Source organism: Bos indicus, chromosome 19 (assembly GCF_029378745.1).
Source record: "Bos indicus isolate NIAB-ARS_2022 breed Sahiwal x Tharparkar chromosome 19, NIAB-ARS_B.indTharparkar_mat_pri_1.0, whole genome shotgun sequence".
NCBI classification, from domain to species: Eukaryota; Metazoa; Chordata; class Mammalia; order Artiodactyla; family Bovidae; genus Bos; species Bos indicus.
In genome coordinates, this window is record NC_091778.1 from 43,609,001 (window position 1) to 43,624,655 (window position 15,655).

The window sequence follows — 15,655 nt, forward strand, 5'->3', positions numbered from 1 at the left end:
AGATGCCCACCTCTTAACTAACAGCTTACACGCCAAGCCAGCAGCCAGGATAGCGGCAGAACCCTTCTGTGTATATGTTCTTTCACAGGCTGCACTGTTACAGGAAGAAGCAAAGAGCAGCGATTTCCTTCCAAAAGGTCAGCTGCCTCAGACAGACCAAACAGAAAGCAGTTAATTCTTGCCAACTTCCCCTCCTGCTTCTGTAGCTAGTACGCAACAGCATTCGGTTTCCAGTAAAGCTCCAGAGAAAAACAAAGCAAGTGCGAGACCTAGAACCTATGTAATGTGGTGTCTCACTTGACTAAGTTAAAGACAATAAGATCACATGGAGCCACACTCTAAACAGCAGTGGGACTCAAGAACTACCAGATTTAATGTGGACTTCAACACGAGGTTTGGAACCATCCTAGGCTTTATATCAATACTAATGCTCCAGAAGTCTCCACCTAAAAATAAAGTGGCATTTTGTCTATAATAAATGTGGCCACATAGAAGGCCCCTAGTTGACTGATTTAAAAATAAATCTTTAGCTTTCCTCTTCTCTAACTAAAGTCCAACCAGCTATCCAACATGCTAAGGCACTGGCCAGGTTCAGTGCTGACAATCAGCAAATGCACATATACAAGGGAGATACATTTCCTTAGACAAAACATGGTGAAAAGACTGTACAACTAGTAACAAAAGGGGGAAGAAGATAGAAAATATGATCTTAAATCTTTGTTAGGTAGCAACCCTTAATAGTTGTGGAACAATATTAAAGACCCCTTACCCACAAATAAACAATATTGCATTCTCACATAGACTTCAAGAGAGCATCTAGGCATTTAACCTTCCCAGAGGCAAAAAAATTAAATCTTTTTAGTTTAAAAGTGAAGAAGAGGGAAGGAAAAAGGAAGACTTTTTAAGTTTTCTGAACCAGATCAATTCCTGGCTTAGCTATCTATATCCAGCTTATAAGAAACTGTGACGGGCCCTTGGGAAGGGTTCCTGCCAGTGTGTCACAGGCTGCTTGGGAAGGGCTCCTGCCAGCATGTCACAGGCTCCTAGGGAAGGGCTCCTACCAGCATGTCACAGGCTCCTTGGGAAGGACCCCTACCAGCATGTCACAGGCTCCTTGGGAAGGGCTCCTGCCAACATGTCACAGGCTCCTTGGGAAGGGCTCCTGCCAGCATGTCACAGGCTCCTTGGGAAGGACCCCTACCAGCATGTCACAGCTCCGTGTGGCGTCCAACTCAAGTAGTCTCAGGTGGTGGCAGGAGCACAGACACAGGCTTCTTGTGAGACAAGCTTTCATAAAGATTCTAGGCTTTGATGATGGAGGGTACGTAACCCCACTCTGAGAATACCTCCTTTGAAATGACAGTTTGGAGTTCAAGGAGAAACTTATTCGGTTGTTATATATGCTGAATTAACTATTGCTACCCACACCAGAAACTATTTCATGTTGGAAACAGCACAAACTATTAAGTTTAAGTTTTCAAGACTTTTACATTTAATCACCAAATCTTAAATAACAAAGGAATTAGCACGGGAAAGGAAAAAGTAGGGAGTACTTGGAGAAGGAAATGGCAACCCACTCCAGTGTTCTTGCTTGGAGAATCCCAGGGACGGGGGAGCCTTGTGGGCTGCCATCTCTGGGGTCGCACAGAGTCGGACACGACTGAAGCAACTTAGCAGCAGTAGCAGCAGAAGCCGTAGTAACAAGAATAAGAGTAACAGTAGAACAGAAGCATTCAAGGAGCTCTTACTACATCATGTATTGTGGTGTGCATGTTATATGCACCCTCATTTAATCCTTATGACAGTCCTATGAGGCAGTAGGATTATTATCCCCATTCTATTTAAGAGGAAGCAGGCTTACAGAAAGTCGCTCAGTTGTGTCTGACTATTTGCAATGCCACGGACTATACAGTCCGCTGAATACTCCAGGCCAGATTACTGGAGTGCTTAGCCACTCCCTTCTCCAGGGGATCTTCCCAACCCAGGTCTCCTGCTTTGCAGGCAGATTCTTTACCAGTTGAGCCACAAGGGAAGCCCAAGAATACTAGAGTGGGTAGCCTATCCCTTCTCCAGACGATCTTCCCGACCCAGGAATAGAACCATGGTCTCCTGCATTGCAGGCGGATTCTTTACTGTCTGAGCCACCAGGGAAGTCCATTATCCCCATTCTATTTAAGAGGAAGCAGGCTTAAGAGGTGAAAAATTTGCCCATAGTCCTGCCACAAGTGGAGGAGATGGGATCAGCACTAAGCTGCCCATTTCCAGTGCTCACACTCTCAACCCTTGCTGCTGCTGTTGCTGCTAAGTCACTTCAGTCGTGTCCGACTCTGTGCGACCCCATAGACGGCAGCCCACCAGGCTTCCCAGTCCCTGGGAATCTCTAGGCAAGAACACTGGAATGGGTTGCCATTTCTTTCTCCAATGCATGAAAGTGAAAAGTGAAAGGGAAGTCACTCAGTCGTGTCCGACTCTTCACGACCCCATGGACTGCAGCCTACCAGGCTCCTCCGTCCACGGGATTCTCCAGGCAAGAGTACTGGAGTGGGGTGCTATTGCCTTCTCCCTCAACCCCTGGGCTTTATTTATTAAAAACTTCACCTGATCAAGTGAGCTTTTCTTGACTATGATACCTGTGGTTTAACATTGTTTTATGATAAAAGCTGCAAATCGAATTAACAAAGTGTAACTCACGGATAACAAAAATTATTTGACAATCTCCCAATTTTTTTTTTTCCAAAATGTTTTAAATAGGACTCCCTTCCCTAAAGGCCTGAGAACATCAGGATGCCAAGCTTTCAAACAAAGGAGGCCGTATTAGGAATCTGCTGGTTCACCTTCACTCTTCTCAATCAAATCAGAAATCAGCCAAAAGCTTTAGATTACAAAAAGGAGTGGGAGAATTAACGAGAATCGTGCTGGGGGTGGGTGATTTTTCAAAGAGGCCTAAACCTAGATCCTGACCACCAGTGGTCAGAATTAACTTTGTGGGGCTTCCCTAGTGGCTCAATGGTAAAGAACATGCCTGCCAATGCAGGAGACACGGGTTTGAGCCCTGGTCCGGGAAGATCCCACATACCACAGAACAACTAAGCCCATGCGTCATAACTATTGAGCCCGGACTCTAGAGCCTGGGAGCCAGAACTGTTGAAACCTGTGTGTCCTTGAACCTATGTGGCTCTTGAGCTCTGCGACAAGAGAAGCCACCGCAATGAGAAGCCTGAGTACTGCAACTAGAGAGTAGTCCCCGCTCGCCACAACTAGAGAAATGCTCGCACAGCAGCAAAGACCCAGCACAGCCTAATAAATAGATAAATAAAACAAAGAAGCAACACTGTGACATTTCCTATGAGAAGCAGAGTGGTTACCTTTATTCTATTTGTTCCCAAATTCCTTACTGGGCTTTCATTAGCTACATTATTATCTCTTACCAATATTTACCAGAGATCCTTCTAAACTCAGGCTTTCTACTGGCAGAAAACATTTCTCATTAAAGGGACAATATCACTATTATAGACGTGAAAACAACTTGTGAAATATTCTAGCGGGTAAGATAGGATAGTAAAAGATACTGAAGTCAGTTATCCTGGTAACTACTTGCAGGATAACTAAACATCAAGTTACCCGACGCTGATGTGCATCTGAAGTTAGAGACATGATGTGAATGGTAAATTCCTATAATAATTATGTACCTAACACAACAAATGCAGAAATAACTGCGTCACTGTGCACAGTGCCCAGTAGATATTAGCTGACCTTTAGGAGATCATTTGGGGTTTACCAAGCCAAGGCATGGAGAGGTGCTCTGATGTGGAAGACCACATCTGAATTCCTGTGACACCGGGTAATCTGGGACAGGGGCACCTGGCAATTCCAGGGTCTTATGAAAGGAGAGCTTCATACAATCTTTAAAATATTTAGCTCAAACAACAACAACAACAAAAACTCCAACACAATGCTTGTATCTTATGCCTTTTATCATTTTGAGCATCTGATTTTTAAAAAAAGATGGAACACTTTACCTCTCTAGAATTAGAGTTTACCCTACTCTGGGCATAAGAACCAAAGCATTTCTGAGTTATCTGTTATTCACCTACTAGACTGTAAGTTATCCAGGGCAGGAATCGTTCATTCATTTTGATTTCCTCAACATAGTACTAGGAACACGGTAGACAGTCAATAACTGTGTTTTAAATTAAATATAATTTTGGCAGACCTCCATGTTACAAAAAGAACCTAAATTAGGGGGAAAGAATGGTAGGTCAGTTATTTCCTTTGAGATGTTATTTTTAACACTGCGGAGGTCATTAACTTGAATCCTTATTACAGGAATAATGGGACTGAATCACACTTTATAGAAACTGTGATGGAGGTTTTGACTCATCACTGGTGCTAACCAAGGTAAATACAATTGCAAGCTGTACCATTCTATCAACATCGTGACAAGTGTATAAAACAGAGCTAACACCTCCTCGAGGTGATTTCAAAGAGGAAAATTACATGAAATGTGATCATGATGATATGAGCTGAAATTCCAAAGAAAGCTTCTTCTTTATGCAAACTAAACTTTCTTTCTATTAATTATGTCTCAAGAAAGAAGCTGAATATAAATGGAAAGCTCAACGTATCTACCGTGCTTACTACCAAATGCAATCCAGAGAGATTTACTATTGTGACAAAACAAGATGATGAGCTTCTACATCGAGAATGTTCATTAACATTAGAAGGTTGACTCAGGACTAATGGCATTGGTCTGATAGACACTGAACCTTTGCTTTATCACCTGAGAGTCCTTCAACTACAGGACCAAATGCCAACTCAGGGAAATGTTTCAGCAAATACAGCCACCTCTGACTACAGACTATGTTTTAACTCTAGATGTATTTTCATGTAGCAAAGTAAATTTAGCAAATGAAAATATAGTCTTGAATTGCTATGGATGGTCCCTATCCCTGCCAAAAATGACAAGCTGCTTGCTCAAAAGCTGTCAGTAATTAGCAGCTGCTGCTGTAAAGAAAACCAAAGTCAGTGCCAGTAAAAGCATACTGAACTGAAAGAGGTCCCTATAAAAAGGGATGGGAAATGCAAGAATCTATTTGTGACTGGTAAACTTTATAAATACTGGTGATCTAAATTTGGGAGAAGTGGGGACAAAGCAATAATGGCAATAGACGTCTATTCACATTTAAGAAGGAAAGATTGGAAGATTCTCTAACTGTTCTGAACTTCAGAAATCCCAGGGCCCTGAGGTTATCTGAATTCCATCACGACCATTTCCACCTCTCCAACAGGAGCCAGTCTGGGCGTTGGGTAATTTTTCATTGTTAATACTTCTGTCTCTAGCATACTAACACCTTCATTTATTGACAACATAAAAACTCAATTTAAAGAATACCTTTCATAGTCTCATGGCTTTGGCTCAAAGTCTTATGGTTCTGAATCTGCTGATCCTTCATTTTACAGACTGAGAAATGGAATCAGAGAAGGCAGAAGTGATCTGCCCAGAGCAATGAGCAGGGGATACAGAGAGAGAACCAACTCTATGTTTGATGTTTTAAGAGGCTCTAGAACAGTCCTTTGGGGATTCCCTGTAGCTCAAATGGTAAAGAATCTGCCTGCAATGCAGGAGATCTGGGTTCAATCCCTGGGTCAGGAAGATCCCCTGGAGAAGGGAATGGCAACCTACTCCAGTATTCTTGCCTGCAGAATCCCATGGACAGAGAAGCCTGGTGGGCTACAGTTTATGGGGTCACTAAGAGTTGGACACAACTGAGCGACTGACACCACTACTCGCTCTGCCTTAAATGGGAGTAGTGGCCCCAAGTCCCAAGGAAAACAGTCCATGGATTAAGATTCTGCTTGAAATCTCGAATGCACGGGTTATTTTTTAAATCATCCTCCAAGATGCTCCCTCTCTCTTCCTCTTTGCTTTCTTGCTAATCACACCTCCCAGTGTATTTCTCTCTTTTCTCAACAAGTTATTTTCTATCCTCTAAAAAAATAAGAATTTAGTTCTCTTATTAGAGTCGGACACTACTGAGCAACTGAATTGAACCGAACTGAACTGAACCCTCTGTTTCCCTGTTCCTCCAGATAGACCTGGTGGAGTTCAGTTCAGTTGCTCAGTCGTGTCTGACTCTATGCAACCCCATGGACCGCAGCATGCCAGGTTTCCCTGTCTATCACCAACTTCTGGAGCTTGCTCAAACTCATGTCCATTGAGTCGGTGATGCCATCCAACTATCTCATCCTCTGTTGTCCCCTTCTCCTCCTGCCTTCAATCTTTCCCAGCATCAGGGTCTTTTTAAATGAGTCAGTTCTTTGCAGCAGGTGGCCAAAGTATTGGAGTTTTAGCTTCAGCATCAGTCTTTCCAATGAATATTCAGGACTGATTTTCTTTAGGATTGACTGGTTGGATCTCCTTGCAGTCCAAGGGACTCTCAGGAACCTTCTCCAACACCACAGTTCAAAAGCAGCAATCAGGCGCTCAGCTTTCTTTGTAGTCCAACTCTCACATCAATACATGATTATTGGAAAAACCATAGGTTTGACTAGACAGAACTTTGTCAGCAAAGTAACATCTCTGCTTTTTAATATGCTGTCTAGGTTTGTCATAGCTTTTCTTCTAAGGAGCAAGCGTCTTTTAAATTTCATGGCTGCAGTCACCATCTGCAGTGATTTTGGAGCCCAAGAAAATAAAGTCTGTCACTGTTTCCATTGTTTCCCCATCTATTTGCCATGAAGTGATGGGACCGGATGCCATGATCTTTGTTTTTGAATGCTGAATTTTAAGCCAGCTTTTTCACTCTCCTCTTTCACTTTCATCAAGAAGCTCTTTAGTTCCTCTTTGCATTTTTGCCAAAAGGGTGGTGTCATCTGCATATCTGAGATTACTGATATTTCTCCCAGCAATCTGGATTTCAGCTTGTGCTTCATCCAGCCTGGTATTTTGCATGATGTACTCTGCATATAAGTTAAATACTCCTTTTCCAATTTGGAACCAGTCCACTGTTCCATGTCTGGTTCTAACTCTTGCTTCTGGACCTGCATACAGATTTCTCAGGAGGCAGATAAGGTGGTCTGGTATTCCCATCTCTTTAAGAATTCTCCACAGTTTGTTGTGATCCATACAGTCAAAGGCTTTGGCATAGTCAATGAAGCAGAAGTAGATGTCTTTCTGGAATTCTCTTGCTTTTTCTATGATCCAATGGATGTTGGCAATTTGATCTCTGGTTCCTCTGCCTTTTCTAAATCCAGCTTGAACATCTGGAAGTTCTCAGTTCACATACTGTTGAAGGCTAGCTTGCAGAATTTTGAGCATGACTTTGTTAGTGTGTTAGATGAGTACAAGTGTGCAGGAATATGAACATTCTTTGGCACTGCCTTTCTTTGGGATTGGAATGAAAACTCCTGTGGCCACTGCTGAGTTTTCCAAGTTTGCTGGCATACTGAGTGCAGCACTTTCACAGCATCATCTTTTAGGATTTGAAAGCTAGCTTTGTTCATAGTGATGCTTCCTAAGGTCCACTTGACTTCGCATGCCAGGATGTCTGGCTCCAGGTAAGTGATCACACCATCGTGTATCTGGGTCATTAAGATCTTTTTTGTATAGTTCTGTGTATTCTTGCCACCTCTTCTTAATGCCTTTTGCTTCTGTTAGGTCCATACTGTTTCTGTCCTTTATCGTGCCCATCTTTGCATGAAATGTTCCCTTGGTATCTAATTTTATTGAAGAAATCTCTAGTCTTTCCCATTCTATTGTTTTCCTCTATTTCTTTGCATTGATTACTTAGGAAGGCTTTCTTATCCCTCCTTGCTATTCTTTGGAAATCTGCATGCAGATGGGTATATCTTTCCTTTTCTCCTTTGCCTTTCACTTCTCTTCTTTTCTCAGCTATTTGTAAGCCTCCTCAGATAACCATTTTGTCTTTTTGCATTTCCTTTTCTTGGGGATGGTTTTGATCACTGCCTCCTGTACAATGTCACAAACCTCTGTCCATAGTCCTTCAAGCCCTCTGTCTACCAGATCTAATCCCTTGAATCTATTTGTCACTTCCACTGTATAATCCTAAGGGATTTGATTCAGTCATACCTGAATGGTCTAGTGGTTTTCCCTACTTTCTTCAACTTAAGTCTGAATTTTGCAATAATGAGTTCATAACATGAGCCACAGTCAGCTCCTGGTCTTGTTTTTGCTGACTGTATAGAGCTTCTCTATCTTCGGCTGCAAAGAATATAATCAATCTGGTTTCGGTACTGACCATCTGGTGATGTCCACATGTAGAATTGTCTCTTGTGTTGTTGGAAGAGGGTGTTTGGTTTTTTTGCTATGACCAGTACTGCTAAGATGGTGGAGTAGAAGGGCATGCACTCATCTTCTCCTGTGAGAACTCACTCGCAACTCACTGCTGAACAAACATCGACAGGAGAATGTTGAATCCCACCAAGAAAAGATACCCCACATCCAAGGGCAAAGGAGAAGCCCCAACAAGACAGCAGGAGGGGCGAAACCGTGTTTAGAATCAAAGCCCATACCTGCCAGAGACGCTCAGAGGGCTCAAACAAAACCTGTGTGCACCAGGAAGCACGAACCCCACGAGAGACTGAGGGAGAGCCACAACCATTCTACTTACATTTGGATCACGAGGTCAGACTGTCTCTGTGGCAATCACTCAGGAAAGTGAGAATGGACAAGAAAGGAAGAAAGAGATATTAAGGAGGGATGACAGACTAGAAAGGAAGGAAAGGGATGGAGAAAGGGAGGGAGGAGGATATAATGAGAATAGAAAAAGAGAAAAGTAGTGAGTAGGAGCGTGTAATTTCTTAATGAGGCCGCAATCAAACTTCTCACGTGGCTGTTGTCCTGTGTGGTTTGTCTTCATGCCCATATAAACGACGACAACAATGGACCAGTAATTTTCCAGTCCATAATCAGGCCATAAGGAGGAGAACAATTCGCTTTATGAAACAAGGAGAAAGACTAATCTCCAGTAGCACTGTCAGGGCAGGTTTATCAGCAAGACTTGGAGGAGCTAAGCCTACAGGCATACAGATTAGGAATCACAGCTTATTAAAGCTTCAAAACTTTAATAACCCCCTAATGGCACGAAACAAGCTGCTGAATTAACTTGTCTTGGACACTGACAGTGTATGCATCACTTGCTAGGTCTAGGCACAAAGCAAAAACTAATAACAACAACAAAAAATCAAGGGGAAAAAAACTGCCAAGTCTCTAAGCAAAGGGGTCATATTTAAAAAAAAAAAAAAGAAATAGGTCAGACACAAAAGGACAAATATTACATGATTCCACTTACATGAGATACCTAGAGTAGTCAAACTCATATAGACAGAAAGTAGAATGGTAGTCACCAGAGTCTGGGAGAGTGGGGAAATAGGGAAATTATTATTTAATGGGTATAATTTAGATTTGGGATGATGAAACATTTCTGGAGATGGATGATAGTGATAGCTGTAAGAGGATGTGAATATATTTAATGTCACTGAACAGTGCACTTTAAAATAGTTAAAATGGTAATACACACATATGAACACAATTTTTTTAAATGGAGGGGGAAAAGCCAGTTCCTTCCTAGTAAACTCAAATTTCTTCCATCTTAAACTCTGATATCCAAAGGAAACAAAGAGAATTGGCTTTCCCCTCTCTTTTCTTTGTTCCAGAGTAATAGGCAGAACTTCAGCCCTACTGAGGGTTGAAGAGCTCTCTGGACACCCTCAACATTGAGATTAATAGATGGAATTACGGTACCTTCAACATCAACCAATCTTTACTATCAGAGATGAGGGTCTTCCTGCTATAAACAAAAGTAAGCAGACCAACCCAGTCATAGGAACAGTACTTACTGAGGATCTGTTACATGCCAAGTTCTATTCTAGGTACTGAGGATACAGCAGTGAAAAAAACAGATATGCCTGTTAGGGAACTTAGGTTCTAGTATCTGATATGAAGCACTTTAAAGTTTAAATAAATACAGACTATGCTGTGCTTTCTATTTTTTAATTTTAATTCTCTTTTTATTTCTGTTTCAGGAGAAGGGTACCATATCTGATTACCATTACATCTTATAAGTAAATAGCAAAGTCTGTGCATTCAAACCAATATCCGGGTAGGGAAAAACAGTTTTAAAAGCGTCTCAACAAAATCAGACAACAAGGGCGATGACTGGTTTTCGTGAAAGGCGTGGCAATGGGAAAGCAATTTCTGATAAAGCCAGGACATCTGTTCATCCCTGGTGGAAGTTGATCAACTTTATGGAGCTGTAGTATGTACATAACATCGTGGATCTAATCAAGGATTCCACTGTTAAGGTCATTTCAGTATGGTATTAGTCCAGCTTTTTCCCAGGAGACACAGTTTTATATAGAGAATAATTTGCATGCTTGTCACAATCAAATCAAATCATTTATCTCTCAGCGGCGATTTGCAGATTCAATCTCCACAAGATACTAAAAATACAGAGCACAGAGTTTAAAATTTACAATAGGACTCAAGTTTCTCCTCACCAATGTACAGCAGCACAAGGTGGCAGGTGGCCTGTAAACATCTGCCTTCTTCTTTTTCCCAAGAAATAAAATATATGTACAATTCTACTATAATAACAAATGCTATTACAGTGAAAATCTAGGTATAATAAAAATATTTTTAAATATTTGAAAATGCCCTGTTTCTCAACTCAACACAACAATCTTTTTGCTCAATATAATGAATATAAAAAATTTTAAGACAAAAAGAATCAAATTTCCCCTTGGAACACCATGATTTTTGTACACGCTCAAATCTTCACCTTTAAGGAAATATTTCAAATATTCTAAAATAGGTTACATTATATTTGGGGAAAAAGGGATTTTTTTCCTTTATGGAAATAATTCTCAATTTTATTGAGGAATAATCTACAATCAGTAAAATATACCAGGATGTTTTGAGTTATAATTAACCTACTTTGAACACCATATTAAACTTAAAGGTTTCCAAAAGGCTGCCTGGGAGTAAAAGCTACCAAGTATTTTATTTAACATTAAACAGCCAACCAGGCTTTCCTGTTGGCTCAATGGGCTTCCCAGGTGGTGCTAGTGGTAAAGAACCCACCTGCCAATACAGAAACGTGGGTTTGATCCCCTGGAAGAAGGCACGGCAACCCACTCCAGTATTCTTGCTTGGAGAATCCTATGAACAGAGGAGCCTGGCGGGCTAGTCTATAGGGTTGCAAGGAGTTGGACACGACTGAGAATGCAGCGGTAAAGAATCTGCCTGCCAATGTAGGAGACATGGAGTTTGAGCCCTGATCCAGGAAGATCCCACATGCCAGGGAGCAACTAAGCCTGTCCGTAACAACTATTGAGCCTGTACTCTACAACTTGGGAGCCACAACTACTGAAGCCCAAGAGTCCTAGAGCCTGTGCTTCCCAACAAGAAAAGCCACCGCAATGAGAAGCCCTCGCACTGCAAGTGAGGGGAGCTCCCGCTCACAGCTACTACAGAAAAGCCCACGCAGCAATAAAGACCAGCACAGCCAAAAACAGCCAGTAAATAAATAAAAATTATTTAATAAATAAATAAAAAGCCAATTGAATTTGACTTAGGTGTCAGCTAATGTTCAAAATAGCACAGTTCTATCCATTTCTTCAAAGGTTCCTTCTAGAACCAGGGATCTAAAAAATATCCATTAAGATAAACTAAGAAGGAAGGCCTGAGGATTGGAGGGTCAAGTTGGCCATCTGAAGCTGTTGCTTCAATCTTCCACATATGTTAATAGGTGGAGTTATCACCATCTCAGGATGATAACTCAAAATTACTCCCCTACATAAGACATGTCTTAAGATTAAACTAACATGGTGGCGGGGGGTTCTTTTCAAAGGAAAAATTTCATTTGTAACTAGATCTCAAATTTCAAGCATCAACTTTATGTACACCATGAAGAGTAACTAAGACCAAAAGATAAATAAGATTCTTTTCCAGGCAAACCTGGTTTCTAAAACACATACACACACCTCTTTGGTGGCCCAGTAGCTAGCACTCCAAGCTCTCAACACAGGGGGCCCAGGTTCAACCCCTAATCAGGGAACTAGATCCTATGTGTCAAAACTAAAGATCCCATGTGCTGCAACTAAGATTCGGTGCATACAAATTAAGAACAAACAACACACACACAAAATAAAAAACCACACACACACTGGAAAAAAAAAAAAAGCCAAACACAAACCAACTCTGCCTAAAAGTGATTTTGACAGTTGAGTTACATCTAAAACAGTATGGGCTGTTTTAGTTCCAGAGTTGTAAGCAACGTCATATAGATGACAACAGACAATTTGGGCTGTTGCATCAAAATTCAACACCCAGACCCCCGCACCTTCTGTAATAAAAATAACAGGCAACTCCCAACCTCTTTCCCCCACCTTCTTGGCCACATTACAAATGGAATCATAATCCAAATGTATCTGCATATTTGTTATTCATGACATTGAACATTTTCCCATAGAAACAAAGGGATGAAAGAGATGAAAAATTCCTAGGTAAGCCCCCAAACCCCAACTGATTTACAATCCTAAAAAACCTAATTACCTTTCATAATTTTGTTTCTGAAGGAAAAGATGTTAGGATGTCTAGTCAGAGATCCCATGAGTAACCAAGGAATCCCTCTACTCTTGTCTGCCACACCTCTCCCAGCAAAGACTGCTCTTCTAATCCCGACAAAGCAAAGGGCCTCCAGGGATGTGGGTAAAGCTTCAACCAGGCCTCAGCGCAGCAGTTTAAAAGAAAAAGTGCATCTGTGTAGTTTGCGTGCGTTTTGGGATTGAGGTCTGTTGGCAAGTTTTAGGGGTATCATGTTTTTTTAGGTAAGAGTAAATTCTGCTCCCTTGGAGAGCAATGACTTCAGTTCCCTGAGGGTAAGAGACCCTATCTGTATGTGAGCTATATGTAAACTAGATGTTAAAAGTAGGAGACAGCTTGTATTTTATTTTACTTCTTTAGAAGGCCTGTAACTGCACTGTCCAGTTATGACAGCTACAAGCCACATACACTATTATTGGGGCACTTCAAATGTGGCTAGTATGACTGAGGAACTAAATTTTTATTTCATTTTTAATCAACTCAAATGTTAAACTTAAAAACTGAGGCTCAACTTGGTTACTGGAAGACTTTCAAGTATGTTTGGTTATTCGAATGACCTCAGTATGTGAACCTACTTTATCGACTAAAACTTTTGTGAAATCTGAACACTTCATGTAGTATTAGTAGAAACTTTGCATCTAAATTCAGACATGCTGTATGTGTAAAACACATACCAGATTTTGAAGACTCAGCAGCAAAAAGGAATGTAAAACGTTTCCTTAGTAGTTTATTTTTTTAATTGATTAATCTTGGTTGTGCTGGGTATTCATTGAGGTGAGTGGGCTTTTACTAGCTGCCCCCGGGGCATGTGGGATCTTAGTTCCCCAACCAGGGATGAAACTTGGGTCCCCTGCATTGGGAGGCAGATTCTTAACCACTGGACCACCAGAGAAGTCCCTCTTTAGTTCATATATTGATTACACAGGCTTCCCTGTTAGCTCAGCTGGTAAAGAATCCACCTGCAATGGAGGAGACTCTGGTTCGATTCCTGGGTCGGAAAGTTCCCTTGGAGAAGGGATAGGCTACCAACTCCAGTATTCTTGGGCTTCCCTGGTGGCTCAGATGGTAAAGAATCCACCCATAATGCAGGAGACCTGGGTTTGACGCCTGGGTTGGGAAGGTCCCCTGGAAGGGGACATGGCAACACACTCCAGTGTTCTTGCCTGGAGAATCCCCAAGGTCACAAAGAGCTGGACATGACTGAGTGATTAAGTGTGCAGTGAGTATGTGGTCCTTGTTGAAATAATAATATTTGGGGTATACTGGGTTAAAGAATATATGTTATTAAAATTGATTTCACCTGTTTCTTTTTGCTTTTTTAAAAGGTTACTTCTAAAAAATTACATTTATATTGGACAAGCTTCTTGTCTATAACCAAAATATTTCACATATTCCTATATAACTCTTAACAATTTTCTAGTTCATACTTGTCTTAGCAGTAACAATTATAACTCTGCTTCTATGTATTGCTTAGAAGGAAAAATTTTGAAAGCAATCCTAAGGTTTTAAATTAAAATTTTAAAATATATAATTTTACTATACTTACTGAAATGTTAGCATGAAATGACACTATTTGAATTGAAAGTATTCAGAATATTGTTTTTAAAAATTACATTCTATTACATAATCTCTATAAAAAGATATGTTTAAGAAGACTAAATCTAGTGATTCTTTAATGAAACTACTGGTGATTATCCACCATCTGTTCAAAGAATGTGAAATTCATTTTGAATCATATTAAAAACCTATTCCAATGCACATTCTAAAGGAAGTCCATGTGAATTCTCACCTGATTTATTCTCTGAAAAAAAATTTTAGTGATCCAAATAAACAATGTGGTATAATAATTAAAACAACATGATATATTCAGAACCACATTAATCTATGGAACAGGATAGACAAGAAGCAGATCTGAACATATAGAGGATTTAGTAAACATTAAGAGGGACTTTCCTATCAATGGGGAAAAGAGGAAGCTAATGGGAAGTGGTGGATTTTTCTGGATAACTAGAAATCGATTTGGAATTGATTTAGGTTGAAACTGTTAACACTTGTGAAACACTTAGCTCCGTGCTGGGCATACAGTGAATGATCAATAAATAATATTGTTACCTTGAGGAAAACTAATAAAGCTACAGTCCCACCTCACTTCTTACACAGAAATAGATTCTAGATGGACTGAGTAACTTAATGCAAAAAAAATTAGAACCAGGCTTCCCTGGTGGCTCAGTGGGAAAGAATCAGCCTGCCAATGCAGGAGATACAGGTTCAATCCCTGATTGGAGAAGATCCCACATGCCTTGGAGCAACTAAGCCTGTGAGCCACAATTATTGAGCCTGTGCTCTAAGCTGAGCTGCAACTACTGAAGCCCGTGTGTCCTCGAGTCCATGCTCCACAAGAGAAGCCACCACAATGAGAAACTCAAGCACTGCAGCTGGAGAGTAGCCCCGCTCTCTACAACTAGAGAAAGGGCCTGGCAGCAATGAAGACCCAGCACAGCCAGAAATACATACATTAATTTAAAAAAATTAGAACAATAAAATATTCTAAAAGAAAATACAAATGAAAATTTTACCATCTTTGGGTTTAGGTATGGTTTTTCTAAGTATGTCTTAATAGCCAGATGAGAGAAGAAAAGATTTATCAAATTAGACTACAAAAAAATTTAACGAGTTTGTACTACAATAAAAATAGTATACAAAGTTGAAAGCCAAAAAAAAAGAAAAAAACAGGGAGGAAATAATTTGTAATATGTAAGACAGAAAGATCTCTGAAGAAAACTCAAGCACCTGTAACACAAAAGACAGGCTAATTATCAGATCAGATCAGATCAGATCAGTCGCTCAGTCGTGTCCAACTCTTTGCAACCCCATGAATCGCAGCACGCCAGGCCTCCCTGTCCATCACCAACTCCCGGAGTTCACTGAGACTCAAGTCCATTGAGTCAGTGATGCCATCCAGCCATCTCATCCTCTGGCGTCCCCTTCTCCTCCTGCCCCCAATCCCTCCCAGCATCAGAGTCTTTTCCA

At 40.8% G+C, this 15,655-nt stretch overlaps 1 protein-coding gene across 4 annotated transcripts in view; it reads right to left on the reverse strand.

The window, feature by feature from the left end:
• Positions 1–15,655, reverse strand: part of STAT5B (signal transducer and activator of transcription 5B) — a 68,110-nt gene that overhangs the window by 40,903 nt on the left and 11,552 nt on the right. Inside the window, exon 1 of one of the 4 annotated variants that reach the window (XM_070773505.1) lies at positions 11–1,526. The exons of the other annotated variants lie outside the window; for them this stretch is intronic. The gene's annotated coding sequence lies outside the window, so the exon portion shown is untranslated. Of the gene's footprint in view, positions 1–10; positions 1,527–15,655 lie in introns of those variants that run through there. 4 annotated transcript variants of the gene reach the window in all.